Source organism: Hemicordylus capensis, chromosome 3 (genome assembly GCF_027244095.1).
Source record: "Hemicordylus capensis ecotype Gifberg chromosome 3, rHemCap1.1.pri, whole genome shotgun sequence".
NCBI lineage: Eukaryota > Metazoa > Chordata > Lepidosauria > Squamata > Cordylidae > Hemicordylus > Hemicordylus capensis.
The window spans coordinates 54,618,599-54,638,896 of NC_069659.1; the positions used below are offsets into that span (position 1 = coordinate 54,618,599).

At 45.4% G+C, this 20,298-nt stretch overlaps 1 long non-coding RNA gene across 1 annotated transcript in view; it reads left to right on the plus strand.

Moving 5' to 3' along the window:
• Positions 1-289: 289 nt before the first annotated feature.
• LOC128349110 (uncharacterized) overlaps positions 290-20,298 on the plus strand; it is a 37,570-nt gene continuing 17,561 nt past the window's right edge. Inside the window, exon 1 of the long non-coding RNA XR_008318559.1 lies at positions 290-417. This is a non-coding gene — a long non-coding RNA (uncharacterized LOC128349110). The remainder of the gene's footprint in view (positions 418-20,298) is intronic.

Genomic DNA, 20,298 nt, shown 5'->3' on the forward strand with positions numbered 1-20,298 from the left:
ATTCAACCTCTTCTAATTGTGCATGTTTTGCGTGCCACAATGCATTTATCGCCAGTAGGTGGCAGTATAATATCAGGTATCCACACCACGCTGGTGCTTTTTGTAGTTTTCCCTTTGTCTCTTGTATTCTTAATTTCTCTCCCTTTTCTTCCTTTTACTTTTGTACTTTCCCCATTAGTTAAATGCCAGCAAAATTTCTGTTCTGTGCAGAGTTTTGGAGGAGGAGGGCATGAGAGCACACACTGTCGTTCCTTGTGTGACATGGGCTGCAAACAGGGCATGTGGAGAGAACAGCGTGTGTTTCAAGGAGAGATGGCAGGGTTTAACGATGAAGAGACGGAGCTTGATCCTCCTCTGCTAAATGTCACAGTGTTCTCCCGCCTGAATGCAGAACAGAGGAGGGAAGGGAACAAAAAGGTAGGAGGAGGGGAAAGAGGGGAATCAACTGGTGCTTTAATCTCTCGTGTTGTTTACCTCCCAGTGTGAAAATAACAGAGGTGATGGATCCAGAGAGGAACGAGGCAAAGGGAGATGCCCCTCCTTTTGAATGGAAGAACTGCCTTGCTGGAGCCTTAAGGTCCGTCTTGCTCAGAGCACTCGGATTCCAGCAGTGGCTGATGATGCCTATGTGAAGCTCAGGAGGAGGATGTGCTAATGATCTTCTGCCATTTCCCCACCAGCATCTGGTAATTAGGCACATATTGTACCAGCCTTGAGTGCAGAGGGCTCATTATTAGCTATCATGACTTGTAAAAAGATACAGGGTGGGAGAGGAAGGAGTCTTCATGGCACCTAGGAAAGTGTTGTATTGTGGAAGAAAGCCCAAAGCATTGCAGGATGAAGCCCTTCTTTTTACCACATTTATGGTACTCAAATACAAGATGACTCTGAATATAAAACTTTTCTTTGACCTTAAACTTAAAAACGTTGACCTTGAAAAAATAAAGGCCAAATTCAGGTTATATTTACCCCAAAGGAAGATGATTCTTGATTTAAGACAACTCCCCAATTTCTAACATCAAAGAATGGGTTAAAACAAGCCTTGGATTCAGGGAAATACAGTATATCATGCTTTCACAAAGTGATGCCTTTCATGCCAAGAGCACAAGAGCATCACTTTGGGAAAGAACAATATAAAAAGGTTCCCCTCCCCCCACAAAGGGTTTCATGATGAATCATCAACAATCAACCATTTTCCGACCATCTGTTGAGGTCCTGTTCTGCCACATTTCCCCCTCTGTTTTTTGGTGCTGCTCTCCTTGGATATGTTTAGCCCTTTTGGTGTCCGTCCTCTATGTTAGTGTCTATCCTCACATCCTTTAGCAGGGGTTGGATTGGTCCATTACATTAAAACAAGCCTTCCTTCTGGGAACTACCCCCCCCCCCCGAAAATATAGGACAGGGATTGCAGTATGCTCCCCATTTTTGAAACCAGTTTTATTTGGTTTCCTCTGCATGCTCAGGGCTGGCTATAACAACTTTAAAATGCATCCAACAAAAGCCACTATATATACAAAACAAAGCTCCCTATAGAATAGATCCCCCAATACTTCCAAGCCGGGGAAAACATTTGTTCCCTCTTTCCTCTGTGGAGGAAGATTTTCCAGCATCAGTTGGGACCCTCTCCCATTCACATGTCTGCCCTGTGCCACCATCATATCAGAAGCGACATGATCTGCTCAATAGATTGCATTGTGTCCTGCTCTGCTCTGAGGTGTCATCCATGGAAAGACTGCATCCCGATCTCATTGACCATAGCATCCCTTCCATAATGCTGGATGGCAGGAACCAATATTTCATATTAGATGAGCTGCAGGGGCGGAGTCACCACTGAGCGGATGGGTTCAAAGAAGCTGGGCTGCCACCCTTCGGGGCAATGCCTGGTGCCCTAGACATGCCCCCGGGTCTGATGTCAGATGTGGGGGATGTGATTTAGTTCAAATATGGGGCTGTGCAGCCCCATTTTTGAGCTAAAAATCGCCCGGCGCTGCCTTTGCAGCACGGCCGGAGCAACTCTCTCTGGCTTTTAAAGGCAGGGAGAGCCGCTCCAGCCACGCTGTGAATGCCCTGTTAGGGAGCTAGATCAGCCAGTGTGGCATTCGCAGTGCAGCCGGAGCAACTCTCCCTGCCTTTAAAAGGCAGGGAGAGGCATTCCGGCTGCATAGCAAACACAGCGCTGGCCAGTTTGACTCTCAAACAGGGCCACAGGGCCCCTTTTGGGAGCTAAACCACACCCCTGCATCTGACGCCAGTTGCGGGGTGTGTGGCTAAATGCTCTGTGTCTCTGCATCTGCATCTGACAGATGCAGGGGGCAGGGCTGGGGAGGCCATGGCAGTGGCAGAACCCGGGCCACTGCTGGCTTCCCTCTGTCCCTGCTGAGCTGGGTCCGGAGTAGAGAGCCAGTAAGTGCAGTAGTTGGAATCCCAACAATATGTGTATATGTACACAGATCATCCTGGAGAGAGTCTATCTATGTGATCGATAAGAATAGACACCAACTTGACGGCATTTAATCAATCAATCAATCAATCAATCACTGTATATGTATGTGTGTAGATATATGACCTGCTCTCTGCATGTGTGGATGGACGTGGGGAGGAGCATGGTTTGAAGTGCAGGTACACACTGGATTCATTTAAGTTTGGTGGATTTGTTGTCCCCCTCCCCCCACCCCACGGCATTCAACTTTCTTTCTTTCTTTCTTTCTTTCTTTCTTTCTTTCTTTCTTTCTTTCTTTCTTTCTTTCTCTCTCTCTCTCTCTCTCTCTCTCTCTCTCTCCCTCCCTCCCTCCCTCCCCTATAAATATTATATACAGCTTTTCAACAAGAGCTCTCAAAACAGTTTACATAGAAAAAGAAATAAAATGCTTCCCTGTCTTCAGACTGCTCACAATCTGAAAAGAAATACTGCGTTTACCTGAATCCAAGACCAGCCCCTGACCCCCATGTTCTTTGATGTAAGAAATCAGGGGGTCATCTTTAATTCAGAGTCCTCTTCCTTTCAGGTAAATACAATATAACCTGTATTGAAACTGTATTTTTAAAGGGAGTTGTCTTAAATTCAGAGTCATCTTCTATTCGGGTAAATAAATTAAAGCTTTTGATTTTAACTGCTTTAAATTTAATTTAATTTAAAGTTAATTTAAACTGCTTTAAATTTAATTTAAGTGCTTTAAATTGTTTAAGGTTTTTAATTCCCCTGTTTTAACTTGTGTTTTAACTTCTTGTAAACTGCCCAGAGATGTAAGTTTGGGGTGCTATAGGTAAAGTGTAACGCCAAGTCGATTTCAACTCTTGGTGGCCACAGAGCCCTGTGGTTTTCTTTTGGTAGAATACAGGAGGGGTTTACCACTGCCATCTCCCATGCAGTATGAGATGATGCCTTTCAGCATCTTCCTATATCGCTGCTGCCCGATATAGTAGCAGTGGGGATTTGAACCGGCAACCTTCTGCTTGTTAGGAAAGCATTTCCCCGCTGTGCCACTTAAGGTGACTTGGGGTGGTACACAAGTTTGATCAAACAAACAAACAAACAAACAAACAAATAAATGGTATAAGGTGGATGACAACAGCAGCATCCACTGGCTGGTGGAATGCTGTACTGGGTTTGGATAGGAGCAGAATCACCACTTTAAAAGCTGCCTCTGTGCTCAGTTAGCAGAGGCAAACTGTACATATGAAGCTGCCATACTGAGACAGACTGTTGCTCCACCTAGTTCAGTATTGTATACACTGATGGGCAGCAGCACCTCTCCAGGGTTTCAGAGAGATTCCTTCTGAAGATTGCAGGGGCTGAACCTGAGATCTTCTACATGCAAAGCATTTGGTCTACCACTGAGCTACAGCCCTTCCTCAATTGATTGGGGAGACTCTCCCCCCCCGCCCACTTTTACTGAAACTTCAGCTGCACCCTGGAATCACCAGGACTGTATAGAGAGAGACATGCAGGTGGAATTGCAGAGCCATCATTCTTTCATTTCCTTTGTTCCACTATGATCTCTGTTCAAAAGAGTTTTGTATATTTTTCTCACACTTCTGCAGCTTTCCAAAAGGTTTTGGGATACATGATCAGCAGCACATATTTCTTGTAATAACTCCTATTTATTGCTAACAACAACTTACTGAAAAGGTCCAGGACAAAACACATAGATTGGTGTAAAAATGCATAACCACATCTGTGGACTGTCACGGTTCCATCTGGGCCAGGGTCTCTTCAAGACCCAGAGAAGATCATGCAGCCTCAGCCACTCCCAGAAACTTCTGCTGAAAAAGTTGTTTCCTTCAGTCCCTCACATGGCCTGTCTCCTTCTGAGGCCTGAGAGTTTGCTTTTTTCAAAATAGACCTTACAATCCCGCTGCTGATTGCTACTAGGCCAAAAAGGCAGGAACAGCCTTAGGGCTGGAACTGCAAGGGTGACACTGTCTGAATGAGTCAGTGTGATGCAATCTGATTTTGGTAGTACTAAATCATCTGTGGCGAAGCTCTCTAAAAATCACACTGTCATCAGTTTTCAATCTACTCCATATGCAAGGTGCTTGTTTACAAGCCATCTTGGCACTTTGATCCTGGCATGGGGACCTAAGACATTGCTCTGACCTTCTGAGAATTCCCTTCTGAGAATTCCCTTCTGAGAATTAGCAGAGCATCTACTGGTTTTCTTTTTTCAAGGGCCTTTTTGTAAAGAGCAATCCATTATTTCTTACCGGCATAGCTTTATCTTGCTAAACCAGACCGTTTATCAAGCAAAGCAATATGAAACGGTATATTGTAAAGCCATAAATTTCTTAACTCTTTTGCAAACAGCATGGCTCCTTTTGTTCCAAATTGCTTCCTAGGACATCCAGCATTTCTGTTCCTGGAAAACCTGGTAGCTGCACAGAGCCAGCATAGCATAGTGGTCAGAGTGTTGGACGAGGACTGCAGACACCTGAGTTCAAATCCCCGTTTAGCCATGAAACTCACTGTGTGAACTCTGGGCTTCTCTCTCTGCCTAACCTACCTCACAGGTTTGTTGTGAGGATAAATTAGCCATATCCACCAATCTGGGTTCATTGGAAGAATAATAGTATATATTTTTTATTATTATTTCTTGTTTACACAGTCAGACAGGTGTTATTGACTGGTTTGCTTTATCCAGACATCGAGCCGGTTCTCATGATCAGTGAGACCCAGTTTGTGCAGCAGAGCGGGGAGAGTGGGCTAAGCCGATCAGGGAGGGAGCCCTGGGTGGCTGGATCGGCCGCCCACAGGATTGCCGGCTCCGTGACAGAACCGGCGGGGGCTGAGGGGAGTGGGGGCCAATTGCTGGAGAGACCCCTAGAGGGCATGCTAGCATGCTGGTGAGACCCCCAGAGCCGGGAGGTGGCACCATGGCTACTCACGATCTTGAAAACTGGGTTTGTGTAGCGCTCGGTCCGCAAACCCGGTTTTAGGGGAGGGGTACTTAGGTGGGTTAACCGCCTGGGAGCCACCGGGCTTGCCTGCGAGCCCGGTGGCTCCCATGATCAGGCAAAATCGGGCTAGGCTCCCCTAGCCCAGTTTTGCCTGATCGTGGGAATAGCTCCATCAAGTCCTTCCCAAGGACCTGGGATGCCAGAATTTTGTTATCAATATTGTTGTTATTATTATAGATATCATCGCAAAATATAGGCTATTCCCAGTAAAGTTGTTTTCTGTAGTTGGCTGATGGTGATTTCTGTGCCCCCTATGGTGTTGAACTGCTCTTCAAGTTGTTTTGGAATTGCACCTATTATTGTTGTTGTTGTTTACACAGTCAGACAGGTGCTATTGACTGTTTTGTTTTATCCAGACATCAAGTCCTTCCCAAGGACCTGGGATGCCAGAATTTTATTTTCAATGTTGTTCTGTTATTATTATAGATATCATCACAGAATATAGGCTGTTCCCAGTAAAGTTGCTTTTTGTAACTGGCTGATGGTGATTTCTGTGGCCCCTATGGTGTTGAGCTGCTCTTCAAGGTGTTTTGGAATTGCACCGAGGGCAACAATTATTACTGGGATGATGATGATGATGATTATTATTTTACTATTTTAAAACTTGCTCTTCCTCCTTCCACAGTTAAACACTGGGGAAAACTGCACAATTGTCAAATCTTTTGAAATCTCCCAGTGAAAAATCTTAAGAGCCATGGGTTTTCTTTCTTAAAAAAAAAAAAATCCTTCAGGAGAACCCGTTGAGTTTCAGGAGGGATACCTCTGCTGTGCTCCCTGGTAATCCATTTGTGGTTTGTAATAAATCTGAGTAACAGGTGGGCATTGGAAAAGGATAGGAGTGCTCCTTAAAAGGCACCTGCAGTACTATTGCATAAGATGCTGCTATTGCAATAACTGTCAGCCCCAATATTTCTCCTGAATTGTTCCAGTTAAAAGAGGTAAAAATACCTGGTCATTATTTTTTATTTGTTTTACTGCCAATACAATTTGATCCACCACAGCTTGTGCTTTCTGGAATGGTCTTCAAAAGACATGGCGGCCGATTGATATATGAACATGTTAAAAAGAGAAGTTGAAGCTCAGTCAGGATGTAGAGAAAGTGATAAAACAGTGAAAATTAAATTAAAGGAGTGGGGATCTGAACAGCAATACCTGGAAGTCAATTTCAAACCTCCCAGGTTTGGACTTGGAAGGATGTTCACTTAGTATGTTTTTTGTATTATAAGAAAGCCTAGAACAGTCAGAAAGCACTCAATAAACTATACTTAACTTCCCCAGTGTTCTTATTTGTAATAGTATGGTTTGATTCTGAAAAGATGTACAATTCAATGTCACTTTAAGAAAGTGGTTTGCTCTTGCATGCTTTTGTTTGTTTGTTTGTTTATTTAATAAACATGCTTTAATACACAAACATGCTTGCATGCTTCTTTGAGAGAAAGTAGGGCGACTCCTTCAGTAAAGGGGGCGATTATTAGTAGGCATGTGCACAAAACTGGATTTCCCAGTTTGAGTCTGAACTGGACACAAACCCAATTGGGCATGTTTGGTTTTGGCACCCCAAATGAGGGGTCCAGCTAATTCTTACAGTAAAAGGGGCACACACCCAGCTTACCTTATGGAGGACCATAGCTCAGTGGTAAAGTGCATGCCTTGCATGCAGAAGGTCCCAGGTTCAATCCATGGCATTTATAGGTATGGCTGAGAAAAGGCTCATCTCAAATCCTAGGGAGCTGCTGTCAGCTAGTACAATCAATGGTCTGACTCACTTTAAGGCTACCTAAATAACCTATGACATCAGAAGACTGTCTCCCCTCCCTCCAAGTACCTTCTTTCATCAGCTGTGCTCTAATACTAGAAGTGAGTGTAATTAGGAAGTCATCCACACAATCAAAACCTGTGTTCTACCCAGGTTTGGGAGCTGTGTGTGCTCCTAGTTTTCGGTGATGTGGAAGCAAGGTAGGAAGGCAACCTGGGTAGAAGTAATTGTGTGGAAGCAAGGTAGGAGGGAAAACTGGGTGGACATTTTTGTGTGGAAGCAAGGTAGGCGGAAAACCTGGGTAGCTTTTCCTCCTACCTTGCTTTCACACAGTGGGGCTATTCACATGATCGGGGAAAATCAGGCTAGGAAAGGCTAGCCCGATTTTTCCCAATCATGAGAACCACTGGGCTTGGCTGCGAGTCTGGTATTTCTTGAGCGGCTAACCCGCTCAAGTACCCCTGCCCTTAGCCCGGGTTTGTGGAGTGAGCGCTCTGCAAAACCAGGCTCTCTGGTCGTGAGTAGCTGCAACGTGGCTCTGTGGCACGGCTACTCATGGGTAGACCCCCGGAGGAGAGGCGAAAAGCCGCCTCCCGGCTCCAGGGGTCTCCCCTGTATGCCCGGCGTGCTCGTGCAGAGCATACTGGGGCTTCCGAGGGGCATGCGGCCCTCGAGCTCTCCAGCCCCCTGCAGCTCCGTCACGGAGCCGGCAATCATGTTGGCGGCTGATCAGGCCACCCAGGGCTCCCTGCCCGATCGTGAGCGGGGAGAGCGGGCCTGCTCTCCCCGCTCAGCTCACTAAACCGGGTCTCACGGATCGTGAGACCCGGCTCAGTCACTTCCACCCAGGTTTTACTCTTACCTTGTGTGGAGGAATAGCTTTGCCACCACATATGGAGGATTCGCTCTGCTGCTGACAAGAGACATGGAGCTCCCTGACAATTACCCATTTAACCACTGCCACCAACTAGACTTAAGTTCCCTCCATTTTACAAAATGCAGCCAATAAAATCAAAGCTCCCATTCCCTTCAAAATTAACTCAATACATTGCATCATCTTTAACTGAAACATGCTTGAGCAGTACCCAAGAATGTTTGACCCTGCCAGCTTTTCCCTAACACAGGGACTTTGTGAGCATTTTATAATCACAACCTATTTACAATAATGATGAGGTTTTAGGAATATCAATGCAATAATAATACAATTCATTTACAAGGGCTTATTTACAAAGAACCAAGAGGTCTAGGTCTCATTCCTCTAGAACAATTGTAAACATCTTGACTCAGAAGTAAATCTGACTGACCTCAGCGGGACTGTCTCTCTGGCACCTGCAGTCAAGAGCCTTTCCAATAAAACATTTCAAACAGTGAATATCTATGCTCTGTTTTTTCTAAATCCTTTCATCCATCCTTGGTCATTATAAAGGCAAAGAGCGGACCCCTTGCTCTTTATCAACTTGATTCTTTCAGTGATGCCACAATCTAAGGTTAGTGACATCACAATTCATCATCAAGGAAAGGATTATAGATGCTACCCTGTCTGTGAGCGAGACAGCAGGTGCAAGCTGATAAAGAAGGAAAAAGCTGTTTATGCTTAAACAACTTGGGATCTGCTAAGCAGCAGTAATGGGAAGATAAATGCAGGAGTGCTTAATTCAGTTACAAACATATCTAGGGTGGATTGCAAATCTATCTGGACAAAAATGGGTGTTAATGGCAGAGGTGTTACTGAGCTAACTAATACAAAACACAAAACCCTAACCCTTGGCATAATCCAGATTTATGTACTTTATTCTAATGCATCTCCCAACTTTCCATTTTAACGATATGTCCAAGGTGGTACTCAAAAGACAAAGAAAAAGTCTTTTTTAAAAAACTGTGGCTGACATCCAGAGCAAAGATGCACTGGTGCAATAAGAGAGCAGCCTAACAGAACTTCTCAACAAACTGAACTGGCAGTGGAGAAACTGCAATGTTTGACTCCCTCGCCTTCCCAACCTGATCATACTGCCTACAAATATGTCCCTAAGGGCTGTGCAACCCTCAGGAAGGACCAGAACTACTAACAGCTATTATTTATATTCTGCTTTTCAATCTTTATATGCCACTTTTCAACCACCATAAGATTTTACTCTCAATTCCTGTTCCAGCCAGGCAGTCCAGGATGATATCATGGCTGATGATACTGAAAGCCACTGAGAGGTCCAGTGAAATCAATGGAGACACATTCCCCTTGTCCAATTCCTGGTGCATATTGCCCACTAGGATGACAAGGCTTTCTCAGTTGTGAAACTGGGCTGAACATCAGGTATATTTATGAACTTTTGAGTCCCACTGATTGAGATTAAACAATGTGCTTAATGCTGCAATCCTGTGAACGTTTCATTAGGAATAAGTCCCACCGAACTATGTGGGGTTTACTGTTGAGTAAATGTGCAGAGGATCAGGTTGCAGAGGTGACTTACAGATGTTTGGATTGTGCTCTCTGCTGCTTCTAAAATTCTAATTGTGCACTGATCATGTGATGGATAGGCCTTTCAGATGGAAAGGTTCACAAAACCAGGATGGAGAAACAGAGAGGGGATTTAGGAATGTGCTTTCCAAGCTCAGCTATGCAATTCTCTGCTCTCAGAAGATAAAATGCCGATGTTCTTGATGCCACTTGTCTTCCTGCAGATCTTCAGCAAGCATCCCCAAGGGGAAAAACACCTGGCAGAGATGGCAAGTTTTCATTTCTCTCTGAAATATAGAATTAAGCACTGTAAATAGTCAGGCCAACCATCCGATAATTTCAATGCTTTTATTTGCTTAATTAACAGCTGCAAAATGCCTGGATATTTCCAGACTCTTTTTGAAGTTGTGCCTTTGCTCATCTCATATTTCAAGCCCTTTGTCACAAGTGTGTCTGAATAAATAGGATAAAATGAAATCATGTTTTAAGGAGAGATGAAGAACTAAGGAAGAAAAGAAAATATGTAAATTGCTCATCAGTCAAATGGGAATGTCTCTCTGTTAACGCACCTGACATAAAAGTCCCTCCCAAACAGAAAAAAAATGGGAACACATATGATCAGTGTTAAGATGGAGGGGTGTGTTGAAAACCATGTCAGTCCACAGGCAGCAAACAGGGAATTCATTAGCAAATAACCAACATCCCAGTGAGCAAGACGCCCTTCTTCAGGGAATAACAACTGCTGTTAGTGTGAGACAGTTGAGTGTGGTGGTGGTGTGGTGGTGAAGAGGAGCCTGAGGGGAGGAGAACCGGTCTTGCACTATGCATTGCCCCCTTTGCTAAGCAGAGTCTGCCCTTGTTTGCATTGGGATGGGTAAATACTGAGCATTGCCTCCTGTAAGATATTCCTATTAGGAGTGGGGGCTGGAGCTCAGTAGTAATGCATCTGCTTGTGTGCAGAAAGTCCCAGTTCACTCCTTGGCATCCTCAGGTAGGGCTGGAAGAGACCCCTGCCTGGAACTTTGGAGAGCTCTGCTAGTCAATGTAGACAATACTGAGCTAGATGGACCAATGGGTTAACTCCATATAAGGCAGCTTCCTGTGTTCAGTGAAACAGGAATTCTCCATTCCTGCCATGGACTCACTGGGTGGGCTTAAGCAACAAACAAGCGACTCTCTTTCTCTTAGCTTTAGCTCTCTCCTCCTTTCATATGCCATCATATATTTTACAGGTTTGTTGTAAGAATGTATTTTTAAAAAAATACTTTGATCCTACCTTTCTTGGTATGACAACTCAAGGGAGTATATGGATAACACAATAAAATAAACAATCATAATTTATTTAATGTGTTTATTTATAGCTATACCGCATTCCATAAAATTATCCCAAGGCGGTTTACAAAAGTTAAAATGCAACAATAAAATCCATAAAAGGCACATTAAAGTAACATCAAAATCAATTTAGAACAAGAAAAGCCATAAAAACAGACCAAGACCAGCAACCACAAAATGCAGAGACAGAGCAGCAGAGGACTGGAGAGAGAAGGAGCCCCAAAGGGGCAAAGGTCTCAACAAACAATGAAGAATTGAGTTGTTTTTTGAAGGCAGCCATGGAAGTCAGAGAACGGACACTCACCAGGAGAGCAATCCAAAGCCTGGGGGCAATAACAAAGAAGGCCCTGTCCTTTGTGCATGACAATCAGGATTCCCTCAGTGTCAGCATATGGAGTAAAGCCCCCTCCAGAGTCCTTGTTGGGCAGATAGAAACCTTTGGGAGCAGGTAGTCCTTCAGGTATTCAGGCCCAAATTACAACCCAAACACTCATAAACAAATATGGATGGCTGAGATAATGTATGAGAAGCATTCTGAGCACTCAGAAATGCAACAAATAAAACACACTTATGAGCAGTAATTTGAAGTGAGATATCTCTAAAGATACAGCTTGTTGATTTGCTCCCTTGCTACAATTGCCAAATTTTGTTCATGTAAATTCTGGCATCTCAGGCTGAGAGTCTCCAGAATGTGCCAAGTGTCTTTTCCCACTAAACAGAATAATTTCTTTCTTTAAATCAGCCTAAGCACAGATTGCTTCCCAGAGAAACTTCCTTCTCTGGGAATACATATTTGGCAAACAGAACCCCCTTCCACCTGGCTATATATAAAGTCAAGTGGGATTGACGTTCAGGTCAGTCTAGTTAAGGTCTGTATCCTTTTGGCTAAGAGACCCCTTCAGGTTGGCTGCATTTACTTTTTTATTTGTTTTGTCCATTTTTTTCATAAATTTTACCTGTTTTTATACTATTTTTACACTTGTGTTTTCTAACTCTGTACACCACCTAGAGATGCATATATCAGGCAGTATAGAAATATGATTGATGAATGAATGAATGAATGAATGAATAAAAAAATTAGATTAACTGGAGCTACAAAATTGTATGAAGTCATTATCCATAAAGTGTGTCTTGAGAAATACAACATCAGACTCGCACTGGCTTCCTAAAACTCCTGCATTTCCTGTTAGAACAAGTAAGGGACACAAGTCCTCCTCATATGTTATCTTCATCACATGTACACAATGTGTATATAATGTTTGCACATACAGATCTGAATGCATGTAAGTACTTCACACATTGGGGCTATTCTTACAATCACAAAAATTGGGCTAGGAAAATCCTAGCCCGATTTTTGTGATCGTAAGAACCACTGGGCTCGCAGCTGAGCCTGGTGGTTCTGGAGTGGCTAACCCGCTCCTGTAGCCCACCCCTTAGTCCGGGTTTGTGGAGCGAGCGCTCCGCAAACCCGGGCTATCTGCTCGTGAGTCGCCAAAGCGCAGCTCCACACCACGGCTACTTGCGAGTAGACCCCCCAGTGTGGCTCCATGCCGTGGCTACTTGCGAGTAGACCCCCAGCTGGGAGGCTTAAAAGCAGCCTCCCGGCTCGGGGGTCTCCCCAGTATGCCCTGCGCGCTCATGCAGGGCATACTGGGGCTTGCGGGGGCTGCGTGGCCCCCGCTCCCCCCACCCCCCGCCGGCTCTGTCACAGAGCCAGCCATCGTGTGGGTGGCCAATCCGGCCGCCCAGGGCTCCCTGCCCTCTCGTGAGCGGGGAGAGCGGGCTTAGCCCGCTCTTCCCGCTCACCCATACAAACCGGGTCTCACTGATCATGAGACCTGGTCCATTATGTTCAATGCACACACAGTAGTACACTACCTATCTATATGTTCTGCATTTGAAGGAGCCTGCACCCATATTCACTTTTAAAATGAATGCATGTACATCATTTGCAGAAAAAGATGTGCGTGTATACAGTGTACTGACTGAATAGGACTACAGATGATGAGACACTGCAAAGGTACAGAGAGCTAGCATGCATTCTGCAGTAAAATAAATAAATAATAATAAAGAATCTTCGTTAGCCACAAATTGTTCTCTGTATAGCTCACAGCAGAGGATTAAGACAGCCAATAAAAACACATAACACATTAAATCATAACAGACAAAAAAGGTGAGAAGAAAATACAATACAAAGCAGCTTAAAAACTCATTTTAAAATTAGCTTAAAATCAGATCAAATCTGAAAAACAGAATTTAAAAGGCCTGGGTTAACAAAAATGTCTTTACTTGGTGTCTAAAAGAACAAAGTGATGAAGCCAGGTGAACCTCACTTGGGAGGCTATTCCATAAACGGGATGCAACTACTAAAAAGGCCCTCTCCCTGGTAGCCACCTGCTTCACCTCATTGGGCAGGGGCCTCCAAAGAAGAACTTAAGGTTTGGGTTGGGACATATGGGGCAAGAAGGCACTCTTTCAGGTAACCCAGTCCCAAGCCATTTAGGGCTTTAAAGCCTTGTTGGCTGTAAAACTGCACCCAACCCTTTAAAGTGGTGTCTTGGTGTGCAATTGTGCACTACATATGGATACTAAGACATCACTGAAACATGTCCACTGACAGCAAAAACTGCTTAGCCAGAAATGATACTCATTTGACGTTCTCTAATTGTGGCAAACAACAAAAGGGTAAAATTCTGTCTCAATATTTGTGATCAGCTGGAAGTCCAAAGAAGAGCTTATGCACTGATGAGGGAAATTTGGCTTGTACCTTTTGCCAAGTTCTGGGGGTGTTAAAGCAGTATGTGCTTTGCAAAAAAAAACAACCCACAAAAAACCCCTGTGTGATCTAATGCTGAGTTCTGCAGAGCTCCACAGCCTCAATTCACCAACTCTGCTTGTATGAATTAGTTCCCAGTATTTGGAATTGCTTAACAGCGTTAAAGACTTAAAAGTTTTAAATTTTTTTCGAAGTGAGACTTTCTAAACAACAATCCTTGATCTTCTCAAAAGGTGGAAAATAGTGCTTTTACTAAGTACATTGTACTACACACTGTTTGTTCCCCTGTGTTGCGCGTGGGAAGTCATAACACCATTACTTAAAATCAGCCTGTGCATTGGGTTGCGTGGAGTGGGGGGGAGTGGAAGACGCAGTCTCGTTCAAAGAGAATTTCTTTTTCCAGTCGAGATGTGACGATATTTAATAGCATCTGTGGATATGAAACAACATTATCTACTAATGCCTCTTAAAGCCAGCCAATTTTATTTATATACTTTATGGGTTGGATGCCTATTCCCTGGATTTATGGCAAACATTTGATCTAAAAGTAGTTGTATGCCTGACAACAAAATTGATAAAGAAAGCGATAAAGAAGCAGTGGAGGGAAATGAAAATTGATAGAGAGGGTGAGCGATGAGCAGCAAAAGAGTCATTATAGTCAAGCCATAGTCTAGGCGGTGGGACAGATGGAGATATGAGATGGCTACAACAATCTGGGTACCGCTTGTTCACCTGGCTGTGAACACCTGACTATTGCAGTACTCCCACATTTGTTGCACATGTTGCTGTAGTTTAGGAAAGCACCCTGCATGTTGATCTTGTTATGAGGAATTTTGGGGCTTTTCATATAATTCCCCAAGGGTGGGGGGATAGAATGCTTAATGCAAACAAGGTAAAATAACTGCCTGATTGATAATCTAAAGTAAGACTGGTGCCAAATTTTAATTGAAGGAACATCTGCTAATTTATATTAAACACAGAAAAGCTACAACAGGGAACATGTTTATCTAAACTGATTGGACTGAGGGCACAATCTGCATTTGAGATAAATGGGGTCAGCCCTACTGAATTAAGTCCAGGGGAGAAGTATTTTTGTCCAATCACTGGTTTGAAACGCAATGTATTGAAGAGAATTTGGTAAGTGAAGTTCTACTCTAAAATGTATACCATAGTCACTGAACCAATAATAGTTATACAAAAGACAAGTGGAGGGGGTGGAATCTTAGACTCCTATACTTTAAAAATAATTAAAAATAAAACAGAAATCCAAATGGATATTATTTCTAAGGTTACAGAGGTGGCAAAGGACAGGAGAGACTGCTTATCTAAGAACATCTCACCCCAGATTGTCTCAAGTGTCTCTTCAGGTTGCAAGCCTATGCCTTAGTTCTAATTACACTTTGTAATGAGCCAGGTGTAAGTCTCCATCTTACACTGAACATTGACAAGACAGAAGGAGACAATGGCTGCAATAGCATGTAACATCAAACTGGAGGTTGTTGGACCTGCGGTTAATTTTTCAAACCATGGATTGCATTACAGACATTCAGCCAACCGTGATTTGGCGGTCTCTGGGCTGGGTGCCTCCTCCATCCTCCTTGGCTGCCAAGGACATATCCCAGGAAGCTGCAAGCCACTCATGTAACCAGATTGAGGGCAGGGCATCAGCATGTTATATCAGCAGCTATCATTGGCCATGATCCCAAAGGGGGCTTGTTGATTGTGCTCTGGCTGTTCTGGCTTTGGACCCATTTGCCTTTTTCCTGTCCATGGTTGCCAAATAACCTAACCTACCCTCCCACCTCACCTTCCAGTTTCCGACACAAATTATCCATGGATTGGCACACCTCCTGGTTCATTAAAAGCAAGCTTTCTGTGCACCATCGGCCCCCAGCACCATCCATTTTGTACACAGCAAGTGGAGGGGTGGCTTGGGATGAGGGGGAATGTGTCCTCCCCTGATGCATCCAACCACCTAAACCGCATATCACCCTCCCTACCACTGACCAGGTATTAGGGGGGAACTTTGCATTTGAATTTGGAAAGAAATACACAGGTTTATTGTGGACTACTGAGACTTTATTTAACATCAATACACTGACAGCCTTTAAATTGGGGCAGTGGGAAAAGGTATTTCCTATCTGTAATCCTGCTGATGCCACAGCTGCAGGTGATGACCCCATGCTATCATCACCAGGTTTAAGAGTAGCACACCCTTCCAACACCACACACCTGCCTGCCTTGGCAGTGGGCCAGTGTGAGATGCTCCCAGGCATGTCTTACGAAGGCTGCTCTTACTGCCTGTGCCTTCTTGCTGCAGCCAACAGTCCTCTGGAGTGGGGCTGCATGGCCCATCAGTACAGCATCCCTGTCTCTGCCGGGCATTCGTCCTCCACCGCTCTCACCCTCTGGATGTGCAGGCGGGTCCATGTGCTCCTCCAGCAAGCTGTCTCCCCTGGACTCACATATATTGTGCAGGATGCAGCAGGCCATGATTACATTGGGCACAAGATCCTCCTCGACCTCCAGCAAGGTATAGAGTGCATGGCCCCAGGCCTTCAGTCTCCCAAATGCCTGCTTGACAATGATTCTCATTCTGCTGGGTGTGAAGTTGAAGTTCTTCTCCATGGTGCTCTGGGTTCACGATAGGGGGTGACCATCCATTCTGACCATCCGCTCCTGGAGGCTGTATCCCTGGTCGCTGAATATCACTGTCTTCACTTGTTGCCAACGCACCTCATTGGGTGTAATATTCACCCAGTTACTGGAGCGCAGCTTTGAGGCAAATGGAGAGGTCCAGAATATTGCCATATCATGGCTTCTACCCCACATCCTGACATAGACATTCATGAACCATCTGTTTTGTCTACCAAATCTCTCAGGCAGTGGTGGCCCATGAATGCACCACTGGGGGGGGGGGGGCGCGGTGGGAGGCACCTTTAAGGGTAAATGAATTCTGTGCTTACCTCTGCAGCCGCTGCACCTGAATGCTGTTCAGAGCACCAGCGTGCTGCCCAGCAGCCCTTGCGGCAGGGAATTGCCGCCGCCACTCACCTTACTTACATGGAGCCCAGCCCCTGCCCGCGGCCAGGTGAGTGGTGGCAGTGATTCCCCACTGCAGGGGCTGCTGGGCAGCACGCTGCTTCTCTGAACAGCATTCAGGTGTGGCGGCTGCGGAAGTAAGCCCAGAATTCATTTACCCTTAAAGGTGCCTCCCGCCGCCCCCGCCCCCCCCCCGCGGCACATTCACAGGCCACCACTGCTCTCAGGGTCATTTTATAGCAGTTGTTACTAGCAATGCTTTTCTGCCGGCTCCCAAGATCCTCCTCATTTATGTTTGAACCTCCAGGCTTGGAGATCTCATTCTTGACATGCTCAGGAGCCTCACAGCATCATGAGCTCTCCATTTGTGGCGCATGGGGACAGGTCACTTAGTTGACAGTGGGCCAATTGTCCCTAGATTTGGCTACTAAAGCAAATTGGAAAGGGAAGAAGATGCATGCTCTCTCTATCTGGGACACCATAAGAAAACCCCAGAAGTTAACTAAAGCAGGTTAACTTTCAGCCAACGTCACTCTGTACTGAGAGTAAACTGCCTCGGCCCTTCCCCTCCTTTTGCAAAGGATAGCAGCAAGCTAATGCACCAGTTACCTCAGCAGGAGGAATGCAGATAAGCTCGTGGAGGTAACTCTGCTCCCTCACAAAAGAGGTTGAGTCAGCGATAAGGACCAAGATATGCACCCATTAAAAATACTGATTGGATTATTGGACTCTCCGTCCATGCAGATCTCCTCTTCTCATGTCTATGAACTCTATTTTCAAGACAATCAGCCTTGGCTTGCCTCCGCAATTCCTGCATCGTTACACCCAAGAAGAGCGATCAGCAGCAATGGAATCCTTGCCGGTTCCACCCAACACACCTATTCAACAAAAAAGGTCAATTTGAATGTCCCCCCCAGAACATGTTCTACGTATATCAAATCCCAATTCAATGATCCAGTGTGCTCTTTGAGTACCATTTACCTGTACCTTGGAGTCACCAGCTGCTTGGGTGATTTCTTGTTCACAGGCTACCACGTCAGGCTGTGTTCCGTTCTTCATGCTATTCTACAGATCAGCTTTCTTGGCTAGCCCAGTCTTCCTTGCTAACATAGGAAGCTGGTTCCACGGAGGAATCACCCTTGTAGATTCACCTCTATCAACTAACCCCTCCAACCTTCTCACCACTTCCTCTGACCAAGCTGTCCCTATGGAATGAGGAGCCCTGAGGTTTCTTCATCCAGATCAGTGATATGAATGCTTGCCCTCTCACTGGGCCCAACTCTATCCCTATTACTTTTCCCCAAACCCAGCTGCCTCCCTCTCTAAAAAGCCTCTTTCTCTTGCCCGCCTGGGAATGTATACAATTAGGACTTGAAGCTAAAATGTCTCATTGCAGTTGAACGTATCTTTAATCGTAATCTTGCGTTAACCACACATTTCTTTCCGCTATACCCCTCTCTACAATAAAGACTTTTTGAACCTTAAATGTTATCTCAGTCCAGTCATTTCCTGGGTCCACAACTTTGCACAAAATGTAATCTGACGTGAAACTGTCCTTTCTGAGCTACATTCCCCATGCAAAGCCTGAACACAAATTTAGGGGTGTTCACCAATCACCCCGGGACAGTTTCATTAACACAGTGCTCCCTCCCAACATCACTTTCTGTGGGTTGCCCATGAAGATGATGTCCTCCAGGAACATTTCCAAGAGACATCCTCCAGGAACATTTCCACCACTTCCTTGACTATCTTGCAGACAGTCAATGTGCCAACTACCAACAGGTTGCTCAGCACCAGGTAGTTGATGTTGGAGGCCAGCTTGTAAATTGTTATGGTGAGCTGCTTGCATGCTGGCACTGCACGGTACATCACATTTTCCTGCTGGTGAAGCACAGGCTCCATCTCGCTTGCCAGAAATGTCAAAGGAACTCTGAGACATCCTGAAGCTGCCCAAGAAATGCTTGTTATATCATTTGTCCGGTGTACACCATAGACCTTCAGGTGCTGTTGTAGCTTGGCAGAACCCACCTCCTTTGCACTGTACAGTCTTCCTGCAGGACTTTGGAAGCAGAGGAGAGGGCTGCCACATGTTTCTGGGCTGTTTCGATGGCAGCCCTGGAGAGCCCAATCAGTACACTGAATTTTTTTTTTTTTTTTTTTACATTTTATATCCTGCTCTTCCTCCAAGGAGCCCAGAGCTATGTACTGTATACTTAGGTTTCTCCTCACAACAACCCTGTGAAGTAGGTTAGGCTGAGAGAAGTGACTGGCCCAGAGTCAAACAGAAAGTATTGTGGCTGAATGGGGATTTGAACTCGGGTCTCCCCGGTCCTAGTCCAGAACCTTGGTGGATGGTCATGGGCAGCTGCTGCCCCTGTGGGCCCCAAACATCCCAGTGCCCACAACAAGCACTTGCTTTGCTTGACTCTGTGTCTTGCTTCCTCCTCCATGATGTTCAGTACCATCTCCATCACACTGTGGACTACAATGCTGGGTGCTGTGCCTGCCATGGCAAAATTATCCTCTCTTGCTGTCAGGGAGGTTGGGTGATGGCACACACACACAAATGTGCATGCTGCCCACTTAGGGCATCCAAGGGGTTGGTGGTGTGTGTGAATACACAGCCACAAGAACAAGGGGGTTGCTGAAGGGATGTCCATTCTTTGTGCCCTGTCCGGGGCATGGTTTCAGCCAGCTATTTGTGGCACTGGTCCTCCCTTCCACTTCATGGCCATGAAGTGCTTGGGCATGGCCCCTTAATGGTCCTCTTCCTGCACACTCACCTAGGCTCTTGGACAACTCCAAGCCAGCTATGTCAGAATGTTTGTGGGTGTCTCTCTACTGTGAAATTATCTACTGTGGACAGGCCGTGATAGTGCAGTGGAGCACTTCAAACCAAGGGGCAGCCACAGGGCAATAGATACTGCCAAGGACAACTAGAGTGGGCACTGATGACAGATGCATTGGGTGTTCATAGGAAGGGCAAGGCAGGGGGAGGGATCAGCATGCCAACAGGTAGCCTGGTTGAACATATGTGCCCTACATAGAGGCTCCTCTCACATACTAAGCCCCTAATACCACCATATCCTCTGGTGTTGAAGTTAATAAGTAACATTCCACACATTATGAGGAAGCTGCTGAGCATGGACAATGGGGGATGCAGTGGCAGGCAAATGGGAACCTCCTCCCCCCTCATGGTCTTACCACCCCTGCCCAGTAACTCTCAAATGTAGAATGGATCCATGAGAGGCTCTTGAATATTCAATGTGTACCCCCATGGCGGCGGCATGCAGGAATCCAGCCAGCTCACACAAACCAGTAGGCTGTTTGACTGCACAAAACCTATTTGAATATGCTGTAAGGAGAGCATGGCAATGCCAAACTATGACCCCTGCTTCTAATACCAACAAAATCATCCTTGTGACATCTGGAGAAGAATGTCCTTGTTGTGTCACCCCATAGCCACCACCTTCTATCTGCCCAGGA